Source organism: Ochotona curzoniae, unplaced genomic scaffold (genome assembly GCF_017591425.1).
Source record: "Ochotona curzoniae isolate NIBS_2020 unplaced genomic scaffold, NIBS_Ocur_1.0 contig_1071, whole genome shotgun sequence".
In the NCBI taxonomy this organism is placed as follows: Eukaryota; Metazoa; Chordata; class Mammalia; order Lagomorpha; family Ochotonidae; genus Ochotona; species Ochotona curzoniae.
The window spans coordinates 1,409,284-1,421,508 of NW_024464939.1; the positions used below are offsets into that span (position 1 = coordinate 1,409,284).

At 40.1% G+C, this 12,225-nt stretch overlaps 1 pseudogene; it reads right to left on the minus strand.

Moving 5' to 3' along the window:
- Positions 1 to 10,473: 10,473 nt before the first annotated feature.
- On the minus strand, positions 10,474 to 11,239 carry LOC121166094 (annotated as a pseudogene).
- Between the last annotated feature and the right edge of the window lie 986 nt (positions 11,240 to 12,225).

The window sequence follows — 12,225 nt, forward strand, 5'->3', positions numbered from 1 at the left end:
TTGTTTATCTCAGTCCCTCGTTATTTCTTAAATGTCCAAACTCTTGGTGGTAATGTTGTCCAGTTTATTCCTGACACAGGTAATGTATATTTTATTTGTATCTCCGAATTTGTTTATAATCTCTTGATACTTCTGAGGCATCTGACTTGGATTTCCCTAATTGTTAGTCATCGATTCCTTTCTACCCTTCCCGGTGTCTGAAGTTGTTTTTTCTCCCGCCCAGCTTCTTCTGGACTGCCATTCCCAAAGTGCAATTGGTTTTAATTTTTAAAAATTCATTTCTACTGTTTATCATATATTAAGGCTTTAACAGTATTTTTTTTTAAAAATTAAAATTTCCATTATGATTCCCTAATACCGATCCTTTTAAATAAGAGATGTGATGCAAAACTTTAGACTCGTTAGTAAGAATATCAGCAATAATTTTATATAGATGTCATCCAGGAATTTTCATCTTTGTTAAACAACCAAGACCTTCTAATTCATATAGAATGTCATCACTAGTTCTTTTTATTTTTGCTGATGACAAAGCCGTGTACAATATCAAGATTTGAAGACGGAATTATGTTGTTATATCCTGCCAGTGAGGTGTTCTCAACCGCAAAGATACTTTTACCGCATTTCCTAGTCACTGCCTAGTGAGGGTCGTATGAGGGCCATGGAGTGGAACCAGGCTCTGAATACAACCTGTAGAATCCTGGTGGTAGGTAGAGTTATCAGATGCGGTACTCGTGGGATCCAGCAGGAACACACAGTCAATTTTGTCTCCTATCATCAATGCTGTATGTTCTTCATACAAGTAGTGCGTGCTAGGATGGAGACCTTGCTCCATGCCTGAGAGCTCTAGGAGCCAGAAATGTAATGCAACGATCACCTACTGGTATGACCCTATATAAAAATGGATTACTAATCCTTATCTAATTTTCACGATCATATGCTAAAAATGGATTTTCTAGGTTCAGTTATACCTAGAGATCACAACATTTAAACAAAGAAGAACCTGACATTTAGCATGCTGGTATAGATGCAATCAATTTTTTTCCCTTTTACTTAAATGGGCCAAGGAAAGCTAGACTGCTTAAATGATGCTGAAAAGACTTCTTAAGTGCTGGATCCATTGTCACTGGCTGTCAGGAAGTCCTTAGAATAACACAACTCCATGGCTCTTATCTGGCCTCAGTGATAAAGGCCAGACTCAGTCCCCTCAGCCAACTTGCCACCTTAATGATAAGCTGAAGCACTAAGAATGTATTTCTTCTTTGTCAACAGTGAGTAAGCATAGCTTAAAAGAGTGGACATTTTTCACTGTAGTTTGTGTATTCATGCCTTTTGCTAAGTTGCTAGATAAATTTGGTTAGTGACTTTATCTGAGTCCACACATTTTCTTTTTCTTTTTTTTTAAATTAATTTATTGTTATTGGAAAGGCAGATTTACAGCGAGAAAAAAGAGACACAGAAAAAGATCTTCCATCCACTGGGTCACTCCCCGATGGTCACAATAGCTAGGGCTGAGCTGATTCACAGCCAAGAACCAGGAGCAGGAGCTTCTTCTGGGTCTCTCATGTGCGTGCAGGGTCTCAAGATTTTGGGCCATTCTCCACTGCTTTCCCAGTCCATAAGAAAGGAGCTGGATGCAGTTTTGTTTATTCTAAATAATTCCATTTCTCTTGTCAAACTCATCACTGGCTCATGGATTACACAGTGGCATCATTTTTCCCAAAAGACTTTTGTGTTTCCTTTTTGTCACCCAGGCGTTGGTTACTCAGTGGCACGTTTCTTCATGGTGCTGTAAGTTGTTTCTGATGTTGTTGTGGCTGTTCTAACTCATACAAGTTGTTGACCTGGTTTCATGGCTTCTCAATCATGGAAATGGATAGTGATGGAGTACTGGGGTCTATCTTATACAGATATGGGGTATAATGGAACATGCATCCCTGCTTTCAGAAGAATTGTAGATTGCCAATGAAATGGTTGGACATGTGTAGACAATGGGATGCTGGACTGCCTGAAATTGTACCAACAATGTTGGGGTACACTTAAATAAGAGGCTAATAGGATTATGATTCCTTATGAAGGACTACACTATAGTAGCAAAACGGGGAAAATCTGTTGGGGGTGGGAGATTGGAGGAGGGAATCCCAGCCTATACGAAATTGTAGCACGTAATTTAGAATTCAAAATAAAAATATATTAAAAAAAAAAGAAGCTGGATGAGAAGTGGAGCAGCTGATACATGAATTGATGCCCATTTGGGATGAAGCACTTGGAAGTAGAGGATTAGCCAGCTTAGCCATCATGTTGGCCCCCACACATCCTCCCTTCCTCCCTCCCTTCCTTCCTTCCTTCCTTCCTTCCTTCCTTCCTTCCTTCCTTCCTTCCTTCCTTCCTTCTCCCTTTCTCTCTCTCTCTCTCTTTCTTTCTTTTTCTATTTTATTTTGAATTTTATATTACAATTTCATAGGGTCTGGGATTTCGCTACCCCTCCTCAAATTCCCTTCCCCCAGTTGGTTTCCCCCACATTATTACGATCGTAGAGTCCTCATAAGCAGTCATAAGTCCATCATTCTATTATTTATGTGTGTCCTGACATTGCTGGTATAGGCAATGGCAGACAGTCCAGGATTCTGTTGTCAAGACATACTTAACAGTTTCATTGGGAGTCCATCTTTGATTTGGAAGTAGGAATGCATGTTGCGTTGTGTCTTTACATCTGAATATGGTAGTTTCAATACACTTTAAATTTTGGAAATTTTGTGTGTGCAATGGAAAGACCAGCACACATAATCTGTGGGTTAGAGTACTTGCAGCTGACTTCTTTGTCAGCTGTCCAGTTATGTTTGTGAAGCTCAGTTTTCTCAAATGTACCATACATACTTAGAGATATATTCTGAGCATGACTTTAATAGCATTGTCTGCAGTGAAAGAAAACCTAGAAACAGCTCTAATAGCCCACCTAGCCAACAGAACTATAGTGAGCAACAGAAATACTAAGCAATAAGACTAATTATATGTTTTCCGTATAAATACAATATTGCACCAAAATGCAAGAATTTGCTTTGTTCCATTTTATACAAAGTACATTAACAGTCAAAACCAAACAATGCATTTTTGATTATCTATCATCTATTTATTATCTGTCATCATCATCTAATAGCTATCATTTTACATTTCTAACAAACCGATAGAAGAAAACAAGGAACAATTCACAAACATCTTTGCTTAAGGGCTGTTTTGATAGGGAAGAGGATTGTAATTGAGGAGGAACACAAAATTCATTTTTAATACTGGATTTTTAAATTTTTACAGTGAAGGTGATGTTTAAGTGTATTAGTTTTGTAGAGAAACTAGCAAATACCACAAACTGGGTTGCTTAAAACGACAGAAAACCATTTTTTCACAGTTCTGAAGGTCCAACTCTGAAATCAAGTTCTCAGCAGGATTGCTTTTGCTGGGACTCTAAGATACTTTCCTAACCCCTGGCAGCTGTTAGAAACTCTTACCATTTTCTAGCTCCTGCATTTGTCGCTTCAGTTACTGCCTGGGTTTTTGCAAGCCCTTCTCTTTGTGTTCTCTTCAGTCTGTTGTAAAGCTAACTGTGTCATCAGATTCAGCTTCTACTTGGATTGGGAACAATTTTTTTTTTTTAAAGATTTATTTTTATTATTTTTTTATTGGAAAGGCGGATATACAGAGAGGAGGAGAGAGGAAGATCTTCCGTCCGATGATTCACTCCCCAAGTGAGCGCAACGGCCGATGCTATGCCAATCCGAAGCCAGGAGCCTCTTCCTGGTCTCCCACGCGGGTGCAGGGTCCCAAAGCTTTGGGCCGTCCTCGACTGCTTTCCCAGGCCACAGGCAGGGAGCTGGAAGGGAAGCGGGGCTGCCGGGATTAGAACCGGCGTCCATATGGGATCCCGGGGTTGCAAAGCGAGGACTTTAACCACTTGCGCCACCGCGCCGGCCCGATTGGGAACAATTTTGACAGATAACTCTAGCTGCAAAAAGCCTTTGCCTAAAAAATATATATTCCTGGATTCCAGAGGGTGATACTTTTTGAGGATTGCACTCGGTGACCTGTTACAACACATGAGCATTTTATTATTGTTAGATGGTTGAATACAGACATTGTGCATGTATACTGCTAATCACCTACTTTATTTATTATTTATATTTTAGATTTTGAATTTTATGATACAATTCTGTATAGTCTGGGATTCCCCTCTCCCCTATACCCACCACCTGACTAATTTCTCCCTTATTGTCACACAGTACATTTCTTCATAAGGAGTCACAGTTCCATTAGTCTGCTGTTTCAGTGAGCCCTGACATTGCTGGTACAGACAATGTCAGACATTCCATCATCCCATTGTCTAGATAGGTCCAACACTTTCATTTGGAGTCCATTTCTATTTGGGAATAGATTTGCATGTTGCATTGTCTTCACATCTGGACCTGGTAATCTCCATTACTCCATTGCTACACATCCCAATTTGCATGATTTTTTTCCTTATATTAGAGAGAATATATGGTATTTGTCTTTTGGGGATTGACTTATTTCACTGAGCATAATGGTCTCTTGTTGGAACTATCTAGTTGCAAATGGCGTAATTTTATTCTTAATAGCTGAGTAACATTCCGTGGAGTGGATATACCACACATTTTTAGACCACTCCTCTTTGGATGGGCATCTGGATTGTTTCCATGTCTTTACTATCACTGATTGTGCTATTGTACATATAGGAGTGCAGATCCCATTCTCTTATGCAGTTTCCATTTGGGTATATTCCTAGGAGCAAGATAACTGGGTCATATGGCAGGTTTATTTGCAATTCTTTAAGCACTCTCCATACTAATTTCCATGGTGGTTGTATTAGCCTGCATTCCCACCAACAGTGAAGGAGGGTGCCTTTCTTCTCACATCCACACCAGCAGGTGTTCTTAGGGTTGTGTTGAATGCAGATGAATCTCACTGGAATTAGGTGGTACCTCAATGTGGTTTTCATTTGTATCTTCCTGATGGCTAGGAAGCCTGAGCATTTTTTCATATCTGTTAACCATTTGAATCTGTTCTTTTGAAAAAGAACTGTTCGTTTCCTTTCCCCATTTTTGTCACAAACTTTTTTAACTGTCCCTGGGTTTCCGAAGCACTTTGCAAATCTTGCATATTAGTCCCCTATCACTTATGTAGTACGCAAATTTTTCTCCCATTCTGTTGGTTGCTTCTTCGCATTGTTAATCATTTCCTTTGCTGTACAGAAGCTTTTTAGTTTGATGTAGTCCCATTTGTTTATTTTGTCTTTGGCTGCCTTTGCATTTGGAGTCTTTTCTAAGAAGATTTTCCCTGTTCCTATTTCTTGGTGAGTATTTTTTATATTTTCCTTTATTAGGTTGATGGTTTCTGGGTGTAGATTTAGGGCCTCAAACCATTTAGAGTTGATTTTTGTGTAAGGTGACAGGTAGGGATCTTGCTTCTTAATTGTGCAAGCTGCTATCCAGTTGTCCCAACAGCATTTGTTGAATAGACCAGGCTTTTTGCCTGGATTGTTTTCAGTTTTCTTGTCAAAGATTAATTGGCTATACATGTGTAGCCTGCCTTCTGGTGGTTCTATTTCTGTTCCATTGATCTTTCTATTCTTGTGGCAGTACCAGACTGTTTTGATTGCAACTGCTTTGTAGTATGTCTTGAGGTCTGAATTTGTGATTCCTCCAGCTTGATTTTTATTCTTTAGTATAGCTTTGACTATTCATGGTCTCTTGTATTTCCAGATGAACTTGAATATCTGTTTTTCTATTTCTGAGAAGAATATTGTTGAGATTTTGATTGGGATTGCATTGAATCTGTATATTACCTTTGATAATATGGACATTTTGATGATGTTGACTGTACCAATCAGGGAGCATAGTAATCTTTTTTAGATGTTTTATAGTTTTTTTTTTTTAATCAAAGAGGTCTTCCACATATTTAGGTATTTAAGATTCTTCTCTGCTATTTTGAAGGGGATTGTTCTTACAATTTCTTTCTCAATCATGGAATTATTTGTGTACCATAGTGTCATCGATTTGTGCTCACTGGGGTCTCAGTTTGGTTGAGTCCAGGCCAGCAGATGAGTAGTAGGTGGGGCTTGTTTTTGTCTCTCCATGTTTCTTGCATGTGGAGATAGATTGGCTGGGCATTTGTCCTTCCTTCTGCATGCTTCTCCCAAGTGTTTCATTTGAGTTTCTTCATAGTGTGTTGGATTTAATATCATTTCACATTGCAACCTTGGGTTTCAAAAATGTTTGCTATCAGAAGGTAGAATCAAAAGCTTCTAGTTTCTTATGTATTGATGGAAGGTTGTTCTATTTCTATCACTTTTTAAGTATTCTTTCTGTCAAATCAAGCAGATAACCCACCTAAATACATGATGAGGAAATAGACATCTAATTTTTAAAAGTTTTTTTTCTTTCTCTCTCTCTCTCTCTTTAAAATATTATTTTTTTGAAAGAGTTACAGAGAGAGGGAGAGAGACAGAGGGAAAGAGAGAGAGAGATATCTTCTATCCCTTGGTTTATTCCTGAAATGGCTGCAGTGTCTGGAGCTGGATTGATCCAAACCCAGGAGCCAGAAGCTTCTTCTGGGTGTTGACATGGGTGCAGGAACTGAAGGAATTTAGCCGTCCTCTGATGCTTTCCCAGAATATAAGCCAAGAGCTGGATAAAAAGTGGAGCAACCCGGACTCTAACCCATTAGGAATGCAGGTGATGCAGATGCAAGACTAATCTGCTACCATGGTGCAGGCCCTACATATAACTTTTAATGGAAATAATGTCAAGGGATTTATGCCAATTTTTAACTACTACATTTTGTAATATAATAGTAGCCATTAAATGAATTACAGAACTAATGGTTAAAAATCAAATAAAAAAAGAGGGATCAATCTGAATTATATCATTTGTGTTGAAATCTGAAGAAAAATAAGCTGCTTTTCAAGAAAATTCTGAAAGATGATAATACATACTGGTGGATTTTAAAGCAAAATAAAAATATACAGCAATTCTGTTCTGTTGAAGATTGGCAGGTGTTTACATGTTTTGAAAGGTTTTTGCAAGCTGTTATTATTTTGTAGGCTTATTTTAATGGGCATTGGAATAAAATAAACTTCGTATAACAATGAGCTAAGAGAATTCAGTGTGACAAAAATTAGTTGAGGCTAGAAGGGAATGTCAATGGGCCTCTAGGAAAAATATGGCCTAAACAGGAAGGAATGCAAAGACATGGTAACAAAACTATGAAAGTAATCATGAAGGGTGAAAGAAAAAGAGCACAGATTTTAAAGCGTGTCGTTGCCAGAAAAAGCACATCCAATGAGAAAAAGGGAGACAGAGGGAGATCTTCCCAACATTGCTTCACTCCCCAAATGACTACAACAGCCAGGACAGGAATGGTGTGAAGCCACGAGTTGGGAGCTTCATCCAGGTGAACCAAATGAGTGTGAGAATCAAAGGCCATGGACCATCTTCTACTGCTTTCTCAGGCACCTTAACTCAAAAGGGAGTGGCCCAGATGGGAACCCAGTGCCCACCCACATGGGATACCAGCATTACAGGTGTTGATTTTATCTGCTTGCCACAATGCTGTGCCCCAAATATAGCTGTTTATAAGGAAATGAGTGAGACTAAGAACTGGAGGTCATTCTGTGATGTAATATAAGCTGAGCCAGAAAGAAAAAATGTCAGGAGTTCTCTTATTTGTAAACTTCACATAGACAGAGTATAAATTTTGTGTGAGTGTCATAAAAATTTATGTAGTTTAGGGCCCTGCGCGGTGGCGCAAGTGGTTAAGGTCCTCGCCTTGCATGCCCGGGATCCCATATGGGCGCCAGTTCTAATCCCTGCAGCTCCACTTCCCATCTAGCTCCCTGCCTGTGGCCCAAGAAAGCAGTCGAGGACGGCCCAAAGCTTTGGGACCCTGCACCCGCGTGGGAGACCCGGAAGAGGCTCCTGGCTTCGGATTGGCATAGTATCGGCCGTTGCGCTCACTTGGGGAGTCAATCATCAGACGGAAGATCTTCCTCTCTGTCTCTCCTCTCTGTATATCTGCCTTTCCAATAACAAAATAATAAAAATAAATCTTTAAAAAAATTTATGTAGTTTTAAGTATTGCTTCATTGGATCATATCATATATGCATATATCCTTCTTTTTCCACATTACAATCATGAATCTTGCACTTTGTGTTATTGATATCTGCTTTCAAGAAAAAAATGCTTGACTATAATGCTTACATATGAAGTTAATGTGACAAAATACTATTATTAAATATTAAAGCTAAACATAATAAACTTACAAAGAAACTTTAAAAGTGAGATACTAGATGTTTATTATGTTATTTGGAATTTATTCTTCAAGTTACTACATGTTCAGAAATAGCTTGAAAGGAAAATACTAGTGATCAAATGATAAAGCAGAGTCATGAATAAGTAAGTCAAGCAAATTATGAAATGTTAATTTATTAAATGTTATCTAGACATCAATTTGAAAGCTTGAAGACTAAATGTAAAATATTATTTACATAACACTCTTAAATGGAAGCTTAGAATGTTTAGTGTAAGAGTATTAGAATAATTACTTTATGAAAAATATAAAAAATAAAAACTGGTAGATAACTTACACATAAAAATTCATGAGAGAATGGATTTTGCTTAAGATTGAAGGAATTATATTATGATAGAAGGAACACAGATCAATAACTAAATATCAGATAACAATGTTTACATTTAATATTCGAAGATTTATTTTGCTCTATTTTTTAAAAAAATTTACTTCTTTTTTTATTATTTTATGATTCAGTTCCATAAGTCCTGGGATTTCCCTCATCCCTCCCCATTTCCCTCCCCCTTGTCTGAGTTCCCCTATAGCATTAGAATTGCATTGTTCTTTATACACAGTCATATGTCCATCATTGCAGGCATGGACAATGGCAGAGTCCAGCATCCTATTGTCAAGATACATTTAACAGTTTCATTGGGAGTCCATCTTTGTCTGGAATTAGAAATGCATACTGCCTTGTATCCTCACACCTGGATATTATGGTCTCCATTACACAATTACTATACGTCCCCTTAAATGAAAAACCACAATATGAAATCAAGAACAGGAAGAAAAATAGAAATTTACAATGCCATGAAGTTAAATACCATGCTGCTACACATGATAGTCTCCATCACACAGTCACTACACATCCTCTTAAATGAAAAACCACAATACCAAATCAACAACAGGAAGGGGGAAATAAAGTAAAAATGTCATGAAGTTAAGTAACATGTTACTGAATGGCTAGTGTGACAATGAAGAAATAAAAAGACAAGGACCTTCATTAAGAAAATGATGTTTCTTTATGATCTGTAAGTCAGTCAAGACTTTATCAGACGAAAGTGTTTTGAAGAGATGAAACTAACAACAACCCTCCCCCCCAAAAAAAACCCTGAAATCCATGAGACACAGTTTCTGTTGATCTTTGTTGATGAAATGTGTCTCCTGTAGGCAACAAATAGATGGATTTTTTTTCTTTTGCACATCACTCCTTTATTACTCTGTTCTCGAAAAGATTTAGTACAGTTATGCTCAAAATGAATACTGTACACACGAGGGAGGGCCAAGTAGATAGGAAACATGATTCAGAACCAGACAGCAAGACACACTTGGACACTGCCACAAGACAAGGCAGGGAGGAATCCCAAGACACGCAGGAGGCACTCCTACCCCTTGGAGGCCAGGCTCATCCCATGTTGATGCAAGGAATGGTTTGTTTTCTGGTGACCACGTGGGGGACTATTTGAAACACCATTGGGAACCCCCAAGGGGCTTTTGTTTAGTACCAGGTTTATGTGTATGTACATATATACTCACTTTTTTTATTGTTGAAAGTAAATGCATCACATTAATTTATTTCTGGCTTGACCCCAACCTTCTGGAGCCAGCTCCTCTTAGGTCAGGGAGGAAGCGGTGGGGTTTGTTTTGTGATCACCAGGTGGTTTTCTTCACCTTCCACTGGAATGACTAAAGCCCCCATGCTCCTGAGGCAGCCCCACCTGCCTGTGGAAGGGCCCCGGGCCGGCTCCTGGGAACACAGCAGCCCCTCCTGCTCTCCTCATTGGCCAGCCCTTCGCGTGGCTCCACCCTTTGCTTACTCCAACAAGCCCTTAGGAAGTAGAGCACTCACAAAGGGAACTTCAGATCTCTCAGCTGCAGGGATAGAGGGCCCCTCCCTCTGCTTGCACAAGAGCCCCCATCGTTGCTGTCCTGACTGGATACTGTGAAGAGAGTGGTGCAGGAGACAGAATGACTAAGAGGAAAGCAGGGGCCACCAGTCCCCACCTGCAGCTACAACCTAAGGTGCCTACAGATGTGGTCAGTGTGACATGTGTAGGGGACGGGTGCAGAGGAATGGGTGGGCAGGCAGGGAGGTCCCAGGGAGATGGAGTGCCTGCTTGCCTTCACTTCTTGGCCTTGCCCTGAGCAGCCACAGCCTGCATAGCTTTAGGGAGGTCTATTCATCCCCCAGCAACTGCATGGGCTTGATGGGCTTCAGGTTCTTGTCCAGTTCATAGACAATGGGGATCCCAGTGGGCAGGTTCAGCTCCATGGTAGCCTCTTCAGAGAGACCCTCCAAATGCTTGACAATGCCCCAAAGGCTGTTGCCGTGGGCTGCGATCAGAACCCGTTTGCCCTCCTTGATCTGGGGGCACGATCTCTTCATTCCAAAAGGGCAGGGCTCTGGCGATGGTGTCCTTCAGGCTCTCACAGGAAGGCAGCTGATCTTCAGTGAGGTCTGCATATCTGCGATCCTTACTGATGTTGCTGTAGAAGGGGTGGTCAGGCTCCATGGGTGGTGGGGGGACATCATAGGAGCGCCTCCAGATCTTAACCTGGGCCTCACCATGCTTGGCAGCAGTTTCTGTTTTGTTGAGGCCAGTCAGACCGCCATAGTGCCGCTTGTTGAGGCGCCAAGTCCTCACAACGGGCAGCCACATCTGGTCAATGGCATCCTGCACTGTCCAGAGGGTCCGAATGGCTCTTTTCTGCACCGTCGTGAAGCAGATGTCAAATTCATAGCCAGCATCTCGCAGGGCCTGCCCGCCGCGCTCCGCCTCCTCGTGGCTGCACGGTGCTCAGGTCGGTGTCGTACGAGCCGCTGAAGCGGTTCTCCAGATTCCAGGCGCTCTCTCCGTGCCTGATCAGGACCAGCTTGTAGGCGGCCATGGCGGCGACGGGAAGAAGATGCAGTGCCGGATTTTGCTTTGTAATCCAGCCTACTAATCTATGATGTTTGATTGATGAGTTTATGCCATATACATTCAGGGATTAACATGAATGATTGTCATCTTAGCAATGGGTTATTCATGGATTTAGTCTTCTGCTGTTATTTTCTTGGGATTTTCTTCGCATTTGCCTTTGGTTTTGGTGTGATCTATATCTTTTCTCTGTCAAGAGAACATCCTTGTGTATCATTTGTAGGGCAGGTTTGGAAGAGGCATATTTTTTTAACTTTTTTTTTTTTTTTTTTTTTACAGTGGAAGAATTTTATTTCATTTTCAAAGACAAAGTAAATTTTTCTCTGGGTACGTTATCCTGGGCTGACATTTTTTGCTTTTAGAATCTGGAATATATCGTTCCATTCTCTTCTGGCCTGTAGAGTGTCTTGCAAGAGGTCTCCTGAGAGTTTAATTGACATTCCTTTATATGTCAGTTGATTTTTTTTAATGTGCACATTTAAGGAAGTTTTCCTCATGCTCGAATGAAGAGAGCTTGATTACCATGTGTAATGGTGAAGATCGCTTTTGGTCAAGCCTGTTGGGAGTTCTGTGCCCCTCCTGGAGGTTGTTTCCCAACTCTTTCTCTAGATTAGGAAAATTTCCCTTATTTCATTAAATGCGTTTGCAAACCAGCTTCTCTTTCTGTACATTCTGGCACTCACATTACTCTTATATTTTGACTTTTTAACAGTGTCTTTCAATTCTTGAATACTTTTTTTTAGCTTGAACCAGGTCTGCTTCCAACTTTTTGGTTTGCTTTCCCATGGTGACAGGAAATATCTTCCAATTCTGAGATTCTTTCTTTTGCCTCCTTCATGCTATTTTGGAGACTCTCCACTCTACTTTTAATTTGCTCTATTGTATTCTACATTTTTGATATATCAACTCTCATTTGATTCATTTCCCGTGTGACATATTCCTTGAATTCCTTGA